The sequence below is a fragment of the Mya arenaria genome, chromosome 13 (genome assembly GCF_026914265.1).
Source record: "Mya arenaria isolate MELC-2E11 chromosome 13, ASM2691426v1".
Classification (NCBI taxonomy): Eukaryota; Metazoa; Mollusca; class Bivalvia; order Myida; family Myidae; genus Mya; species Mya arenaria.
The window spans coordinates 33,402,280-33,422,482 of NC_069134.1; the positions used below are offsets into that span (position 1 = coordinate 33,402,280).

General features: G+C 33.5%; 1 protein-coding gene across 7 annotated transcripts in view; it reads left to right on the forward strand.

The window, feature by feature from the left end:
* LOC128213654 (neuronal calcium sensor 2-like) overlaps positions 1-20,203 on the forward strand; it is a 92,727-nt gene that overhangs the window by 37,974 nt on the left and 34,550 nt on the right. The window contains exon 1 of one of the 7 annotated variants that reach the window (XM_052919646.1): positions 2,622-2,697. The exons of 3 other annotated variants lie outside the window; for them this stretch is intronic. The gene's annotated coding sequence lies outside the window, so the exon portion shown is untranslated. Of the gene's footprint in view, positions 1-2,621; positions 2,698-2,805; positions 3,146-9,076; positions 9,178-20,203 lie in introns of those variants that run through there. 3 more of the 7 variants (XM_052919650.1, XM_052919645.1, XM_052919649.1) reach the window with 3 other exon arrangements.

A 20,203-nucleotide genomic window follows, 5' to 3' on the forward strand; every position in this document is an offset into this window, starting at 1 on the left:
GATGCCTTCAAGACCAGGCAACCAAAAACTTATTTTACGTAATTTTCAACAAATGTTTTATACTGTATGTGTATTTTCTTTGAAGTAATTTTTTGGTCTAAAGATGATGTACATAAAACTCTTCAGAAAACAACAGCCTCCAACAATAAACCTTGACAGGTGTGAACATTTACACCCCCCACCCCTTGTTAGCAATTATTGATCTGGTGCTTTTTATTTCTCATTAGAGCCTTTTAACATCCAGGTAAATGCCAAGCCAATTATAAGAACTAAGAACATCCAATGAAAACAATTATAGGAACAGAAGCTATTTTTCTTACCATATGACAGCCAGCAAGCTGTCAATGTCCCATCTGTCGTCATAGAAATGATTTTTGGTGCAAAGCTTCGTTTACTGTATTATTTGTTTATCACTGTGATGTAAAATTTGTTTTACCATTACTCCCTAAAAGATGTCTTATCCTGGACATTTTTGCATATTCTAGGACTTTATAATGCTTATCCTAATTGAAACCATTTGTTCTGGTGGGCGGGCGCGCAGTGTTCAGGCGGGTTTAACAATTGCGCATTAAAGATTTTATTCTAAGTCATAAAGTCGTTAGTATGTATCCAATTGTTATGAAACTTTGTCAGAATATTTGTCTTTGTGTTGTCTAGAGCATTTGTAAACATCGGCATGTCAAAGTCTAGGCAACGAGGTCAAATCTTGGAAAATATTTCCCCATGTTTTATATTCATTTATTCTCCTCATAACGTCAAAATAGTCTTTATTCAATTGTTATGAATTTTTGTCATAATACTTGTTGTTGTCTTGAACTAATGTGAGTATGGGTCACCTCAGGTCAAAAACTAGGTCACTAGGTCAAATTATAGGGGGGGAATCCCCTGTCACAAATTCAAATATTTTTATCAGATCTTCATTAAACTTGTTCTGATCATTAATTTTGTATGCATTGTATCTTGGGTTATTGTGAACATGAGTCATTTTGGGTAATAAACTATGTCATTACGTAAAATGTTTGGAAACTTTTTTCCTGTTCTAGATTTCAATTTAAATTCTAATTAACTTTTAAAAATATTTGTGTGCATGAAATCTTAGATGATAAAGTGTGTCATCTGAAGCATAAAATTAGGTTTTAGGAAAAGCTGATGTAATTATAAAATGTTTCCTCACACAAATGGAAAAGATTCTAATGATCTTTATGAAACTTGATCAGGTTATTTGTATTAAGGATATCTCTGATAAGTATGAATATTCTTGGTTAAAAAACTAGGTCACTTAACCTCAAATATTAGGAAGTCAAATAAAGTCTGGCTTATTGGGAGGTTGCTGCATTGGCGTTTTGTTTTGATGCTTTAATATGTTTAACTTATTTAATTTTAATAGTAAAAAAAAAACATGATAGAAAGTGGCCATATATTTCCAGTTAAAGGGACAAGACACCACATGGTCCAAAATTCGGCAAATACAGCATTTCCTCAAGACAAGCTTAGATTTGTCAATACAAGCTAGTATGAGGCCGATAATACATAACTTTAAATGATTAAACAAATATTTTGTGGCATCAGCCTATCATGTGCACCTTTAAAGGGGCTGTACTCCGTATGCTAAAATAGCGGGGAAAAAAAAAAATTGTCTAAAACTGACATAAACTTGGCATCGATGTGTACAATGCATTGAAACTTACTAACTGAAGTACCACATAGTTTACAATTTATTTAAGTATAGCAGTTATTTCGTATTTTTCCATTAAAAAAGATTACTGGGTATGTCTACCAGGTAGAATTCATTCCTTATGCATGATTGGCTGGTCGGTGTTATCACGTGATATTACTGAGGTAGGTGTATAGCTTAATTATGTCCCCCAATTATAGTAAACCGTCGTAGCTCAGTGGATACGACGCTGGACTGTAATTTTGGCGACACGGGTTTGAACCCGGTCTCCAACACATTTTTTTTTTACATTTTGGTACTTTTTTTTTTACAATTATGATATCAAAGCGTAACACATTCTATTAGATAATTGTCCTGAGATTCGTTACAGAAAAAAACTTTTTTTGGTGCCAATCTGGTGTACAGTCCCTTTAATATAACACTTGATTTAAATATAGATTAAAGTGTTGCATGCTTTATAACCAACCATGAACTATATACCACTATTAATATAACACTTGTTATAATCATAGAAGGAAGTGTTGCATGCTTTATTATTAATAGCATGCATAAGGTTTCGATAAAATAATTGCTAGATTTTCATCCCCGCCTGCCCCCATTGTTTTTTACCCCGCCCCCTCAATTTTCTTGACTTGAATTAAAAGGTTGAACTATGGGATCTGTATTTGAGTATCTGTCCAGTACTGTCCTGGAATGGCTGTTATTTATACCAGCCTGTGTCGATGTTTGTGGTTTGTCTAGAAACATGTGTATACGGTCCCTTATGCAATAAGAAAGAGCATGACCACATATTTAATGGTGAAACAATAATCTAAGAAAATTGAAAAAAAAAAAAAAAAAAAAAAATGTTATCCTTGCCTCCATTTACAAAATTTTTGGATGAAAATCTAGTAATTAATTTATATCTGCCTAAGTGTTAAATACATTCGGAATTTCCTCAAATCAAGACTTACTTATGTGTTTAAGTGTTTGATGAGCAGGTCGGTAATTAACACAGCAAACACCACTTGGCATGCATCAAGGTTCGAATTAATTCTGTTATTATGTATATAAGTACATAAATGTGCAAAATGGTTTAAACACATTTTTTTTATGAGAAAAGAATGCATTTCGTTGTAGAGGACGAGAACATTTATGTAAGGTTAAATTGCTTCTGTCAGTGTTATGAGAAGAAATAAATTGTTTTTCATGGTCTGTTGGTGTTAACAGTTGTATCTAGATGGGATAAATCTACGCTGAACATACAAACCATATAAATTATTCAAGGAAAGTGTTTTCGGATATTATTTGGTATGATTAGGACCACTGTTGTCTTGTCCCAGTGACTGGAGCGTTGTGTTGTAGTTTTTTATCATAATAAAATAATACAGAGTTTGATATTGCAGTGAAAAAGGTATTTTTGTTTGTTATACGTTTAAATTTATTTGGTTAAGGAGATTATCTTAAATCAAAAAAGGATATTGTTTAAATGTAAGTATGATGATAATTTCCTCTGGTGATAGAAATAAGATTTAGAGATTATAGATTTGGGTAAAATACAGCTATTTTTGGTGATTTATGATAATGTTTGCTATATACAAGGAGGTGAATTTATCATAAATGCATGGCTGTTTAAATCAGTTTTAAGTGTCTGAGTTGTCATGTTATTGTTACTGCACCCACCAGGGGCGTCTACAGGAATTGACTTTAGTAGAGGCGTAACTTAAGGGCACAACATTTTAGCATTCACCCTTCCTCAAAAAGAAAATTGAAATAGTTTAAAATGTTGGAATGTGGGTTTGAGAGTAATTTATCAATTTCTAGTATAAAATATATTTTGAGTGCATTTAATTTCTTTTTTTTGCAATATAGACAAAAATTAAATTTGGATATTGTGGTAAATTCTCAAATTTAGGCATTCTTAGAACCCTAAGTCTATTCACAAAAAGGTTAAGAAAACTGCAGGCATGTTATTGAAATTAAAGCAGTCTTCAACAAGGTTACGTGTCTGAAGGACAACAATTTCAATAACATTAGCATGCTGTTTAAGTTATAAGCATTGTTTAATTTACCTGTATGCTAGTTATTGAACAGTTAAGCTCCTCCTTCTTGTAAACATTTAGACATGTGAGTGAATGTACTAGATCTAGACGAAAACAGAGGTCAAACATGATACAAATGGTGATGAATGAATGTTGCAGTCTATGTTGAAGGATAATTATTTAAGGATGCCATAATACACGTACATCATTAGGCAAATAGCTGTACTTGATTATATGAACCCCAGATATTTCATGTTTAAAAGTTAACGACGATGATGTGAACAACATTATTCACTTAATTTAACAAATTGTTAACTTTAACAAAGTTCTTATCAATCAGCCCAATATCTCAAAATCTCTTGTCTCTGAAATTGCAATTTCATGTTCAGTGATTGGTTATAATGGCTATTTTGTTTAAAGGCATTAAATATTTCAGGTACAATTGACATGGTTCCTAATGAATCATGTAATAACTTGGTTAATCCCTTTTTTCTTAATCCTAATTCAGATTGAAAAAGAATGAGTTTTGGTAGTACAAAATTGCAGGGAATTAATTGTATTAAAAATATAAGTAAATTATATTGTAATACAGGTGTTAAGCTTATGGAAAGGTGACAATAATTCAAGCATTGGTGGGAATTGGAACAAGACTGCAATCACTAGCATAACAATTAAGGCTTGACGTTATCCATATGTCTTATTTTGATTACTGCATTAATTGTTAAAGGGACTAGACACCAGATGGTGAAAAAATTTGCAAATACAGTATTTCCTCAAAACAAGCCTAGAATTCTCGATAAAATGCAAGCTAGTAGGAGCTGATAATATATGTTTCATTTTTCATGATTAAAAGAATAAATGTAATAATCATGTTGCCGTCTCATTTGAGTTGCTAGGTTTAAAAATAGCATGTCATATTGGTTTTCCAGTTTAAATCATATCTGTACAGATAAATATAGCAATGCTTTTTTTAACTTACTGGGATTAACATGGTAGACAACCCCAGTATATATAAATTTTGAATTAGAAAATGCACAAAAACTGCGAAAAAACCATGTGTCATAAACAATGTGATACATCAGTAAGTAAGATTTATTGCATTTTAAACAATGACGTCTGAGTTTTATGTTGGTTTTGACCATTTTCTTTTTTTCTTGCAAATGTATCATCTGGTGTCTAGTCTCTTTAAAATGGCCTTAGAATTGAACCTTTAAATGAAGATTTTTAATAACCTTGAAGTAAAATATATGTCGGTGCATGGATGTACATAAAAAAATAGTCCTACTTTGAAAACCCCTGCCAAGATAGTAACTGTTTGGATAAAAGGTACATTAAAACTTAACAAAAAGATTTAGTTAAACTTTCATTCACCTCAGGTCAACCATTGTGATAACAAATTCTTGTAGTTTACGGTAACAATACTTTCATTTGCATTTTATATGTGATTGGTACTTAAAGTTAATGAGTGTTTTTGATTTGTGATAAAATATATGAAATACAAGAGCACTGTTATCATATATATGCCAAGGGATGTAACACAACTGATAGTATAGCAATAGTTATGTAATTTGCTCCAGTTTGACGTACATGTGCCCATACATGTCATTGTTATTAAAGGGACTAGACACCAGATGGTCCAAAAATCGGCAAATACAGTACTTCCTCAAAACAAGCTTAGAATTGTCAATGCTGTTTTACAACGGGTCAATTCAGCTAAGACAGTGACAAAATATTCTTTTAAAGGGTCTGTCTCACGTATGATCAAATAGCGAAAAAAAAGAGAAAATTGTCGAAAACTGACATAAACTTGGCATTGATGTGTACAGAATGCATTGAAACTTACTAACTGAAGTACCTCGTAGTTTACAATTTATTTAAGTTTAGCAGTTATTTCGTATTTTTCCATTAGAAAAGATTACTGGGTATGTCTACCAGGTAGAATTCATTCCTTATGCGTGATTGGCTAGTCAGTGTTATCACGTGATATTACCGAGGTAGGTGTATAGCTTAATTATGTCACCTGATTAGAATATAAGCCTTTGTAGCTCAGTGAGTAAGATGCTGGACTTCAATTTTGGCGACGCGGGTTCGAACCAGGTCTCTGACACAATTTTATTTTTACATTTTGGTACTTTTTTTTACAATTATGATATCAAAGCGTAACACAGTCTATTAGATAATTGTCCTGAGATTCGTTACAGAAAAAAACTTTTTTGGGCGCCAATCTATGACACAGCTCCTTTTAATCATGTAAAATTATGTATTATCGGCATCATACTACCAAGCTTCATATTGACAATTCTAGGCTTGTTTTGAGGAAAAATGTATTTACTGATCTTGTTTCTAAGTCCCTAATGTTCAAACTTGTGTTCTGTTGTTCTCATGATACAAATTGTATGAAGTCAATGCCGGTCATATTGAAGGCAAAAAGGTGAAGAATCTTGGCCCTGCCTTGCATGATAAAGAAATTAATTATTAACATATTTGGAAGGCATATCTTACTGCAGGACAACAAAGGTGGTCATGGGAGCAATTACGTATGTAATGTTGCTACCTGAAGAAAGCTTAAGGGGGCTTGAATAAAACATTGATGCCCGATATATTCAGCTGTATAATGTTTAATGATTCACGATTTTCCGCATGCAACTTTGTTGTTTTTGGCAGTTTCAAGAGGGGATAATTAATTATTAATTTTGCAAGGTTTGACTGGATAGTGTGTATTTGTTTTATTTCGTTCTGTTTTCAATTAGTTTACGCTGGCGTAAGATGATTCAACATGGTGCCATATTGCCGTATTTAATTTGCAGAAGTGCATGTCACATGCACATCAGACTGGTTTACATGATTTTTGTGTACTTAAATATTCACTTCAATTACTTAAAAAGGCATTCTGGCTGTTGAAATGAATAGACAGCGTGCGTCTTTATGACTATTCTGCAGAGAATTAGTTATTATTTGTATGGAAGCATTAAAGTTGCTTCCTAATTTGTAGTTAATTTAACGAGGATGCACGACCAAAATAGATCTTAAATGGATTTACCTATTATTAACCTTTAACATTTTTCATAGCTATAAAATATGACTGTATATAAGTCTTTCTATTAATTAAATAAGATTGTAGTCTAATGCTATCGTTTGGCGTTGGGATCAAGTTCACTTGGCGGCACAGCTCGTTGGGAGTTCATTCAGCGTCACAGATTGTTGGGAGTTCACTGCACTTTTGTTTCATAAATCGACTGACTGTATGTGTCATTTCCATTTTATAAGATGCCTGCTAAAAGACTATAAATTTAGCAAATTATCACAATTTTGCAGGCACTCGTTGATTATTTTCAGGAAAAAACTTACAGAAGAACCAAACTAATCGTATTATTTTACCCACATTTTTTCAATGCCATTTCTGAAAAACTTCAAGCTTCCTCAATCGTCTATGGCTCCTGGCATTCAGAACGGCTCCGAAGAATAGGGAATAATCAAATTAGACGGCTGTTTACTGGTTTGTTCTGTGGAAGGCCCCGTCTTTTATGTAACAATATTTAGACAATATTGGACGGCCATTATTGGTTTGATTAGGTTTGGCTCTAGCAAAGTCAGATGTTTTATCGCTGTCTATTGTCGTTTTATTTCCTCATTACTGTTCAAACGGGATCAACTTTTATTGATTTTTTTCTCTCTTGTTGATTGACATTATTTTGCCCTGTTCTTTATATACTTACAGAAAATTTACTAGATATTGTTTGGGAAAAAATAGAAACTTTGTTGACGACAGCAACAATATTCTAAATCTAGCTACAGAAAATTTATGGGTGTTTGTCATGCAAGCAAAAAGTTCATCAAGAAATATTAGGCTGTCGAATTTTGCCAGCATTTCACAAGATTGATGTTCCATTAAGTTGCATTTTGGTGCAAAGCAGAAAATTTATGAATAATGAGCTTAGAAATGTGCATTAAGGTTGTTAAACTTAGAGAAGTTTGTGCATTTAATTGTGTTTGCAAACACAGATCTTTTTTTCTCTGTTCATGGAGGGGGTTAGTAAAAAGGCAAATTATCTGGGCTGTTACAACATATCTAAGGACACTCACTGTTTGTAATGGATTAGCTGTATTTCCCCAACACTTATTCACATTAAAAAACCCACTAAAACTGTGAATGCTTCTTTTAAAGCTGCATGCACTCTCACAGATTGAGAGACCGTTTTAACAACTTTTTTTTGTCTTTGAATTATCCAATTTTTGCGTAAATGTCTGAGAATCAGTGATATAAGACTGCTGACAAGGGATCAGATTGCAGTTTTGCATAATTACATTTGAAAATAATTGATTTTTATGCAAAGATTGGTTCATTCCAAAACAAAAAATAAAAAAAAGTTGTCAAAACAAGATATCTGTGAGAGTGCAGCTTTAAAATCTACTGGTCAAGACTGTCAAACTACAATTGTTTTGAATGTCTCCTTTGTCATAATAGAATGATTAAGCGGAGAGTTGATGTGTTTTTTATGTTTTGTTTTTTTACTAAATCATGCTGCAAATTGTTTCCATGGATGAAAGCAGATGTCAGATTTTCGCCAAATTTAATAATTGCTAAATGATAAGAATATCTCATAATAGCATGTTTCAACGAAAATAGCATTTAACCATCTGTCACCTGATCTTTGCTGTTTCAACGTTCTCCGTTAATTAATTAATGTCAATTTGTATAAAGGTATTGTTACAAAGCAAGTTCTAGAAAGTGAACGAACCATACAAGGAAAGTTTTATTACTGTAGAATAAACTTTTAAAATTGCAATATTGGTTTCAAGATACTTTACCAGGATTTGTACACTAAATGTAGGACCAGGGGTGGTATTCTTTTTTTCTTACCGGTAGTTAGATCTAAGAGCGATGTTACAAGCTAATCAGATTGCATGATATAAATAACGGACCTATACAGTAAGTCAATGATGTATAATTTACCATAAGACTGACTAAAGTTGAATATTGAATACCTGAACCCTGCCCAGTATGTTATATAATTCTAATCCTAATATCCTTACCCTTAGTAGATATGCCTCAGTGATTCCATTCAGTCCATTGGCCAGTTATTTTTACTGTCTAATCAAAACACCCAGATTCTATTTGAAAATTGAAGTAAAATTGAAATGGGTTATTAAATACAGACCCAGATTGATTTTGAAAAGCCTGAACATTTCTTTATTATCTGATACCGTTTTCATGATTTTTTTTGCCAACTTTGCAAAGTCTAGAAATTTGATAGCCATGATTTCATCCAGTGTAATATTGTGAAACATTCTCAAATTTTTGCATGGCATAAAGTGCAAATTCAAAACCTGGGCAAATATTGATTTACACACCGCAAAAATTTATCAATTTACAAATATTTTAAATAGCGAAAACTATCCCCACACTGTGTGGTTGTTTGGACAAATTTTGTTAACAGTGATAACATTCAAAAAGGAAGTTTAATTTATCTTCTGTATAATGTAAGCCTTTACAACTCTTTTTTAAGTATAAACTTTATTGTAATGATTGTTTCTATGAAATGTTGACTCTGGCATTTATTGTCAGCATGAAAAATTATTAATATCCATTATTGTTGATGTTCCACACATGAGGTCATAACGTATTGTCACCAGATATGTTCAGTTTTGATCACATTTCATCCAATCCAGTCAATGGGCAAATTCCCATTATCCTCTGCCCATCTCGCTAATTTTCATGATCACACTAATGTACATTAAAAACCAGAACAATTTCCTTTATTGCTGCAGATACAATTGTTGTCAGCGCACTTATGTTTCTATAAAAAGGATATAGTCGTTAAGACCCATCTTTGTTATTTTGCGTCTGTCTCAGATAGCCATAAAAGCGGGAAGCGTGTTTTAACAACTGCAGACAATAGGCAATAACTTTAAGGAAAAGCTAAAAAATGAATATGTTGGTTTTAAAAGGACACATCACTTATATTGGTTTTTCTTTTATCATCTTATAGAATTATAAGTTTAGTTCACCATTCTGTAATTTCACAAGTTGCATGATCATAATCATCACAGATGTGGCAGTGACACTTGATGATATGAGGCCCTAATGGAATTTGTTTGTTTTCTTGACTAATTTTAAAATCAAACTATTAATGGCACTCATAATTGTAAAGGACTGTTCAGTTTTGAAATGAATAGGCAAGCTGAGTGCTGTGTTCAATTACCACCTTAGATATTATCTCAGTTTTAAATTTAGAATCCAAGTGTTCTAATTGGACTGTAAAAATAACTGGCCAAAAGACTGAATTGAATCACTGAGGCGTGTCAAAGGACAAGATTAAGAATGATATTACATTTGGCCCCAGGATTGAAGTGCTCAGGTATTTCAGTGCAGTTGAACTCCATTGGCTCGAACTCCCAGGAACCGATGGAAATACGTCGAGCCTCGAAGAGTTTGAGCCAAGCGGAATGGTTACATTCAGTATAACGAAATAGGTCCTTTTCATTCAGTTCGAGCCTACGAGGAAATTGAGCCAGGTGAGTTTGGGCCAAAGGGGGTTTGACTGTACATGAATATTTTTTCACTGTTTATTCACTATATGATGATTGTTTCCATGAAATGTTGACTCTGGCATTTAATCACATCATGAAAAATTATTAATATCCATTATTGTTAATGTCACAGACACGAGGTCATAGCGTATTGTCACCAGATATGTGCAGTTTTCATCACATTTCATCCAATCCAGTCAATGGGCAAATTCCCATTATCCTCAGCCCATTTCCCTAATTTTCATGATCACACTAATGTACATTAAAAGCCAGAACAATTTCCTTTATTGCTGCAGATACAACAGTCACCAGCGCACTAATATTGTATAAAAAGGATATAGTCGTGAAGACCCATCTTTGTTATTTTGCGTCTGTCTCAGATAGCCATTAAAGCGGGAAGCGTGTTTTAGCAACTTCAGACAATAGGCAATTACTTTTGAGAAATCCATGGGAAAGAGCTGGAAGTTAATCTGTTTAATTATTATTGTTGTAACTGAGAAATGCATGCCTTTAATTGCAGCCAGAATTTCACATTGTTGGCAAAAGTTTTTTGGACCTTTCTCAGGGTCCGAGAATATTGGACCAATTCGGAAAAAGCAATCCAGTCAGTACTTTTCCCTGAATCACAAGAACATATAATAAACTAAACAACAATTATTTACTTTTACCATCCTGAAAAGCAGGAATATAAAATTGGTAACTCCATTTTTAACACAGTCATACACAAATAATTTAGGATTTTTATTTGAAATATATGTGGCATGGAAATGCCCTATAGTTGAAGTGAATTTTTATTTATATAGTTTTCCAATTTTTAGTATTGGGTTCTTTTTCTCCAAAATGCTGGAAAAAACAGGTAAACATTGCAGTGAACTTTTGGAAGACACTCGTCTGACTGGTATGAAAATATAGTACAAAGAAAAACTTTTTTATTTTGCTCATACAGGTGAAAAACTAAAAGAAAAAAACCCATTGGAAGCTGGTTTTGATTTTTATTTCGGTAATTATTTTTTATCAGCAAGTCAATGTCCACTGATATCAGGAGGACTTTCCGAGATCGGTTTTTGGGAGAGTCTGAGAAGTTTCAGGACGGCACATTGATTAACTGTAAAACCCGCGATGGATTGTCGGCCTCCTAATGGTAATTGTTTTCTACCGGTGTCTTCGGCTTTCCATGGGTAATGGTTATGTAGAGTCGTGAACAGCCTCTTCCGCTTTCGGAGGGTAAAGCTGATATAGAGAAGTGAACGGCTTTGTTTTTCTTTTCTACTGATTCGTAAGATTTTCATCCCAAGTCTTGTGACAATCGGCATTGACAGAGAAACATAAATATTCAATTACATGGAATTGGCTTTCAATGGAAAAAGAGTTATGTGAACCGATCAAAGCGTTCATTGCATTGACCATGTTCAGAGAATTTTGTCTTATTTCTTTCTGAAGGTTATTTGTTAAAGTACAACTTCCACATTTTATTTCTTGGATCTTTTTTAGGTAAATTAAATCTTCATATTTGTATGGATATGTGAACCGATCAAAGCGTTCATTGCATTGACCATGTTCAGAGAATTTTGTCTTATTTCTTTCTGAAGGTTATTTGTTAAAGTACAACTTCGGCATTTTATTTCTTGGATCTTTTTTAGGTAAATTAAATCTTCATATTTGTATGGATGATAATGAATGATATCTTGAATGTCATGGTTTCTCTTCGAAAACCCCCAACCTCTCCCAATATGGAATTCCCGCAGGATTTTGTTTAAGTGAATTACTTTATAGCAGTTCTATTGATTGTTGATATTTCATCAATTCCCTCTTCTATATTAGCTTGATTATATTTTTATGGATTGCACATGATGTGGGCGCGTTAGACACATCGGTATAAGTCCCAATCCGCATATTTAGGGTTTGAAGTAAAAACCTTCCAAATGGTTCTTCATTTAATATTGCTTGGCACTCTTTTCCTCTCGCCCCACAAAATGCACTTGTTCCTTCTGACAAATAAATTTCCTGAGGTTTCTCCCAGTGCTTCTATTATAGTCAGAATAAGGTCATTCATATGCTCCCGAAGGAAACGCTTTGATGACGGGCACAATTTACGGCCATTATTAATTCATAAGAATACAATGCACATTTTCTCATTTTTAAAGCAGGTCCAAAAATCTTTTCACCAAATTATGACCTTCTCTCCTATGATACTTTTCTTTATGGTTATTGCATGGTTATTTGTAAGAATTTCCCAAGTAAGGGAATATATGAATTTGAGGGGTGAATGCGAAAAGGTTCTGACAGTGACATTAAATAAAGAAGATAGAACCTCTTCGCTTTACCTTTCATAATATTTTACAAGTAGTTAAGACAGGAGCGCACATTCTTGAATCTTTCATTTGCATTATGTACAGTTGAATAATGAGAAATATGTTTCCTGGACAGTGACTGTATTTAAATAGCTTTCGTATGATTTGAATCTAGGGGTTAATAGCTAGGAACAACACATATGTTATAACTTATTAATTAATATTCTTCATATTAAACTGAAATACATAACTAAAGATGCATTTAGTTCACAAGGTTTGTAGGTCAATTGTACTGAGTGCAATGATTATAATTATAATAAATATAATAATGCTTGGAATGATGATTACAGCTGCTTTTTTGGCTAGGTCAACTTCTAGATCATACATTAGTTACATTGTGTTTTATATTGACATGTACTTATAAAGGTAGAGGTCTACCATGGGAGTGGGGAGGGTGGGGAGCTGGGAGGGTTGTGGACACAGTGTGATAGAGGGGATTAGTTCATAATTAGCGGGCAGGGCTGAAGCTGCAAGGAACTAAAATAATATTAAAGGGACTAGACACCAGATGGTCCAAAAACCAGCAAGTACAGTATTCCCTCAAAACAAGCCTAGAATTTTCAATGCTAGCGAGTAGGAGAGTAATAATACATCATTTAACATGATTAAAATAATAAACACAACAATCATGTTGCTAGCCTGTCTCATCTGTGTTTCCCATTTTGAAAATAGGGCATAATGGTTTCCCAGTTTAAATCATATCTCATTAATTGTTTATGAGTACAGATAAATATACCCCAGCTATTTTTTAAACTTCCTGGGATTTACATGGTAGACATCCCCAGTAAATTTTGAATTGGAAAAATGTGCATAAACTGCAAAGGATGCAGTTGTCATGCACGATATGATACATCAGTAAGTAAGATTCAATGCCTTGTACGTAACAAAGTTTTTGACAATTTTCTTTTTTGCTTGACAATTGTATCATCTGGTGTCTAGCCCCCTTTAAAGACATTAAGCACACTGCACTTTCTGAGCGAAAAAAAAATAATGCAAGGTCTTTGGAAAAAAAGCCATCCTGTTATCATTGGTATCTTCCTTATCTGACATTGCGCAATCAATATATGATTTGTTACAGTCAATTTCATGTAGTGTAATTTGTTCCGTGTTTATCCTGTTGTACCCAGCTTTATTCCAGGGAAAACCTTCTGTGATAGTAATTCTGATTGATGACCCTTGGAACGCAAGCAAGAGGAACCGTTAGAAACTTGTTAGGAACTTGATAATCGCTTCCCATGTTTATGATATTGTCAAACGTTATCACTAGTCACCATATTATGTGGTATTTGATAATGTTCCTATTCTGTCAACTTATTAGGTAAGCCATCCATCATTAAGATGCAAAGATGTGTTTAATAGTGCATTTAAGATGTTAAACATGAAAAGTGGATGATAAACCAATATATCATTTTTGCATGAACTACATTTTTAAATAACTCGTAATTATAGTACAATTATGATACAATATAATAAAGGGAGGTAACAATATATTAAAGGGAGGTAACAATATATTAAAGGGAGGTAACAATATATTAAAGGGAGGTAACAATATAATAAAGGGAGGTAACAATATATTAAAGGGAGGTAATAAAAGAAAATTCTACTATGATTATATAGCAATTTTATTTATTTGTTTTTTAATTAAAATAAAATATTTCCAGTAAATAAAGAAAATCTCTCAGTGAAAACTTGTAAAATATTCAAACTTAACATTTTGTAACTTAAAAATGAAACTTGACCAGTAGGATTAATTGTTATAATGATAAATGGCTTACAAGACCCATCATACAGATGAATGCATGTTAGTCTCAAATTATAGGTCAGACATAGTGATTTCTTATATGGTTGTGAACATAATGCAAAGGTATCCAAGACCCATCATACAGATGGACGCCTGGTAGTCTTATAGGTGTCAATGTCGGTCAGAAATAGTGTTTTCTTTTCTATGATTGTGTACATAATAAGAAGGTATCTTAAAGACTGTTTTCACCTCTTGCCAGAGAAACTTTAATTCTTTCAAAGTAAAAAAAAACTAATGAGCACACACTGCAAATTCCTGCAGAGCTTGGATGCACGAACACTTTCATGAAAACCCGCTTTAAAAATATTGAATGTTTTAGAAATTCAACTTTTTGGCTCATTATATTGTGTGACTTTTTTTACAAGTGGTTCATTGGATCCAATGCAGGTGTTTTTTCCACTTTTAAGGGAATGGTGGTGGGGCTGTTGATTGGGGATAAATAGCATCGTTTTGGCAAAAAGGGGAATAATTAATAGTTTATCATGATTCATACAACGTTGAACTTTTTTTCAAACCCTTTATTCAACAAACCTTATAATGGACTAAAATATAATTATATACTTCTTCTTTTTTGAGGGATTTTTTTTCACTGGGCAAGGGAAAAATATATACTTTTCCAGGAGGGGAATGGGGCTGAAAAAAACAACACTGAATGTTATGAGAAAAATACATATTATTTTTTTAGACCATCACCAACTGATTCATTCACCTGTTATCCATAAAAAGGTATAACTGAAGCATTATAAACATAGAGGGAAATTATATATTTATACCCCCAAAAACGAAGTTTGAGGGGGTATATAGGAGTGAGCTTGTCGGTCGGTCGGTCGGTCTGTCTGTCGGTCGGTTGGTCTGTCTGTCGGTCTGTCGGTTTTCATGGCTTCCGGACGATAACTCATGAAAGGCTAGACAGATTTGAACAATTTTTGGTACACAGGTGTAACATCAGAAGATACAGGTCAAGTTCGATATTGGGGCTGGTGGGGCCAAGGTCAGGGTCACTGTTACTAAAAATAGAAAAACGGTTTCCGGACGATAACTCATGAAAGGCTTGACAGATTTGAACAATTTTTGGTACACAGATGTAACATCAAAAGATACAGGTCAAGTTCAATATTGGGGCTGGTGGGGCCAAGGTCAAGGTCACTGTTACTAAAAATAGAAAAACGGTTTCCGGACGATAACTCATGAAAGGCTAGTTTTTCTTGTCAGCAGTGTAACTTCTAAATTACTCAACAGATTTAAATAAAACAATACATGCATGATAAAAGAAGATGCAGTGTGCAGTAACCTTGGAGTTATGGCCTCTTTTCAAAGGAATGGTTTGCCATTCCTGTGTCCAGGCGGCATTTGGGGGTATTCGTCACTCCTGTGACAGCTCTAGTTTGTATTGTTATTGTTTTATCAAAGTCATACATGTATATTACAAGGAGGAAATTTTGGCTCTCAAAGATCGCAAAATCACCTGCATGTACGTAGTTTATGGTCAATAGGACTATGAAGCATATCTGGAGAGAAGACCTCATGTTACCTTTATATCGTAACAAACTAGGTGACAGTATTTTTTCTGCCAACAAGCTCATTGATTGAAGGTGACAGTTAATTGACACAAGAGCAGTATGGACAAGTTTTTTATTGATTACAATATAATACAAATGAATTTGCGCGCCGCTAATGAGATGGGAAGTCACATCACAAATTGTCGTCGTTCATTGAGGGCATTATATTAATAATTGAGGTAGAAGATTTATTGGTAACCTTTTTTCAGATGAATTGATATGGTGCTAGCGGACACCATTCAATCACATAGCCTTTTTCTGGAGGGAACTAAAGCTGATAGAGGAATCTTTTTTAGAATGTATGTTTTAAGAAATGGTATTGTCATAGCCTTGGTGTCTGTATTTGCATTGGCGTCATTATGCCAAAACAACAACAACGAAAGTGTGTTTATATTGCTTCGCTCCTCCTTATTACTTGTTAGCACGACTATTCGAAGAATAGGTGGGCTATACTACTCGCCCCAGCGTCAGTGTCGGCGTCGGCGTCTGGTTAAAGTTTTAGGGCAAGTTGGGATTTTCACTACCAATACCCTACATTCAATTGACTTAATACTTCACACAGTTGTTCAGGGCCATCACATGATGAGGTTAGATAATTCCATATTATTCTTTACACAGATTATGGCCCCTGATTGACTATGGAACTTATGTTAAAGTTTTAGGGCAAGTTGGAATATTTATTAATAACTTCTATATCCTTTGTTCAATTGACTTAATACTTCATACAATTGTTCAGGACCATCACACAATGGGGTTACATAACTCCATATTATCCTTAATACAAGTTATGACCCCTGATTGACTTAGGTTAAAGTTTTAGGACAGGTTAAAGTTTTAGGGCAAGTTGGGATTTTCACTTTAAACTCCAATACCATTCATTCAATTGACTTAATACTTCACACAGATGTTCAGAGCCATCACATAATGAGGTAAGAGAACTCCATATTATCTTTTATTCAAATTATGGCCCCTGATTGACTATAGAACTTAGGTTAAAGTTTTAGGGCAGGTTGGGATATTGTTTAATAACTTCTATACCCTTCATTCATTTGACTTAATACTTCACACAATTGTTCAGGACCATCACCCAATGAGGTTACATAACTCCATATCCTTAATACAAGTTATGGCCCCTGATTGACTTAGGTTAAAGGTTTAGGCTTGTAAAAGTTAAGGGCAAGTTGGGATTTTAATAAAAAAACTTCTATACCGTTCATTAAATGCATTTAATTAAATTCAAAATTATTTGCGACCAACTTACAACAAGAAACATAACTCCATTTTAAGCCTAAATACAATTTATGGCCCTTGAATTTTTTTTTTTTTATTATTATTATTATTTTTTTTTTATTTCCTTTGAAAGGCATATTTGTATATTCTAAACCACATTTTCATAATGGGAAATCAAGTTATTTGAATGACTTGCGTCATTGTTTGGGCGGGCTGGTGGGAGAGCAGCATCAAAGTCACCTTATGTATCGAATAATTTTAGTTAGGTTTGACATAAAGAGACCAAACTTGGTATTATTACATCCTTATTGTATTCTAAGTCAAAGCGGCGTAGTCGAGCGCGCTGTCTTACGACGGCTCTTGTTTATAATGTTATGTTAAATAACAAATGTGTACCGAAAGCAAATATGATTCAAGTTTTATCATAGTAGAAAAAATGTTTAGAGATGTTTTGTCGAAAGTTTGTAAACACAGAATCTGAAACTTAAGCACAACATAAAAAGTAAACAAATTGTTTCTCTATTTAGTCTTTCACAAAAATTACTTATTTTAAGTAATGGTTAAGATATGCAGTCCATTTATTTTCATAAATAAATATTATGACTTTTAACAATTGGTTCTGGATTATTTATTATTTACAAAAAGCAGTTATTGTCAGGGTGACCATTCAAAATATATGCGTTGTGAACTTCATGTCAATGTGCAATGCAGAAGTTTCTGCAATTTTCGATACAGGTACTTTGACACACCCAAAAGTGTTGAAATCTTGCTCGCGGGGCATTCAAACCAAGCCTCTTGATAAACATGCGAAATAATGAAACTGTTTAAAACAGTCATCTTACAGAGGTTTAAGCCATATTGAGCAATTAATGTGAATTTAACAAAATAAATATAAAACATTTGGAAAAAACTGCAATCACATTAGACAAAAATAATTTTGAACACTAAATGTAAAATCTGAAAAAACAACAACATTCGTTATTATTAATTTTTTAAGAAAATTTCAACATTATTACTTTCTAAAATACCAAAGAGCTTAATGTATGAGGTGTTAAAGTTTTTCTTCCTGATGTTTTCCAGATATCGTAATCAATTTCTGGAGACACATGTTAAGTGCTAAATGTTGAATGTTAAATTCCAGTTTCTGATGGATATTAAAGGATGATATTTTAACGATAAATTAACAAGCCACAATTAGTGCTGGGCAGATATATTTATTGCTAAGATCAGAAATGGTTGTCAGACAGAAATAAAGCGATATAATCTTTGCATGTGGAAAACTTCAGACAGATATTTTAATAAAAATCGCAACAGCTCTCAAGTTTCGCACTTTTAATAATTAAGTTATTGATCTATTGCACTGTGGTATCTTTGATCAGAATTAAGTTCTTTTATTTTAGTGTCTGCACCTGCTCAGGAGTTTATTTTCAGAAGATTTGTTATTAATTTTGCCATCAAGATTTGATTTTAAAAACCTGACTGATGCCAACAACAAAATTTGTGATAGCGGTAATAAAACGATGACTTAAAGCTGTACTCTCACAGTGCAGCTTTAAATTTACATCATTTACTCTCTGGACTATGTAATAGTTGGTAAATTCTTATTGATTAAGAATGTCGGAGTGAGCATACCGAATGAGCCCATTCTTAACCATTAAGATTATTTCTTCAGGTCATCTGACTAAGAATACAATCTCATTGGCTGATACATTGTTGACGCAAAATCTGACACAGGGAGGTGTGTATTGTGTGCATCGTGACAGTAGGTGGGCTTTTAAACACCCGAAAGTTGAAAATCTTCATTATTAAGTCTAGCACTTAATTTATGCCTGTCTGCAATTTCATTGGCTAAAAATGTAGGTTGTATTCTAAAATACACTTACATGAAAGAAGAGAAGACTCTTGACTCTTGGTGGACTTGGTTAATTGTGGAATTGTTACAACATTATAATCACTCTTTTCCTCCCAATGATACAGTCAGTGGTATAGTGTGAATTGTTGGGGAAACCAGCAGTATTTTACCCACTCTTCAAGCTTTGTAAACACCAATAAAGCTGTGCCCATCTAAAAAAAGAAATTTAGTAGGCGTTCAGAAATAATTAGAACTTCTTGGCCATTTTTCATTGAAAACAACCAAGGTGTATATGGAAGGTTTACAGTGTCAGAATTCTTTACATTTAACTACGGTGCAAGTAGGTCACGTAGTAATTTCAATTGAGCATTTTAAAACATTTCAATTTATAAAAATTATTATTTAAAAACTTTCGAACTAATTTAACTGATGTACCGGCAGCTACATCCAATGTTGTTTTCAATGGAAAATGGCCGAGAAGTTCCAAATGCTGAAGGTAGTGTTTTTTCAGTTCTGGATGCTTAATTCTGTTTAAAAGGATAGACTCCTGGACAAAGCTGAGTGACAAACGCATATTTGTGTCTTGCAGAGAAGACAGAAAGGTGATTTGGTAGACACTAAAGGATTAGGCTTATTGTCCAATGTCATGTCAACGTCCTCGTCAGTTGTGGCGTCATTTTCAGCATCACATTTTTCGTTCCTGTCAGCAACATGTGAATGACTTGTAGAGTCTTCAAAGTTAGTGATTACATAGGTGATTGTCTGTACATGACCCATATTGACTTTGGGGTCAAAGATCAAGGTCATGGTGATTTTAACTAGAGAAATGACAGCTGCTGCAAACAGGAGACACATTCAGTACGCAGTTCAATTAGTTAGTCACTTATGTATTGAAGTCAGGTCGGGCTCACTTTAGGGGTGCAGCTTTGGCCCCAATTGTGCCCCTTTTCTATATTGATTTGTATAGATATTTTTTACGTATGCCGTTACATCATATATGTAATGTGACCTTGAGAAAATAAAATGTTAATAAGAATGTGTCTGCGTAAAAAAAACTATGATGATGTGTGTATGTGAAGTAAAAATATGGAATGCCTGACTTGAAAGAATATTTATGACAGTATCAGCTGTGTGTATGTTTTTTCTGTATCAGAATATGCCTAAAATTGACAGCTCTTCCTGA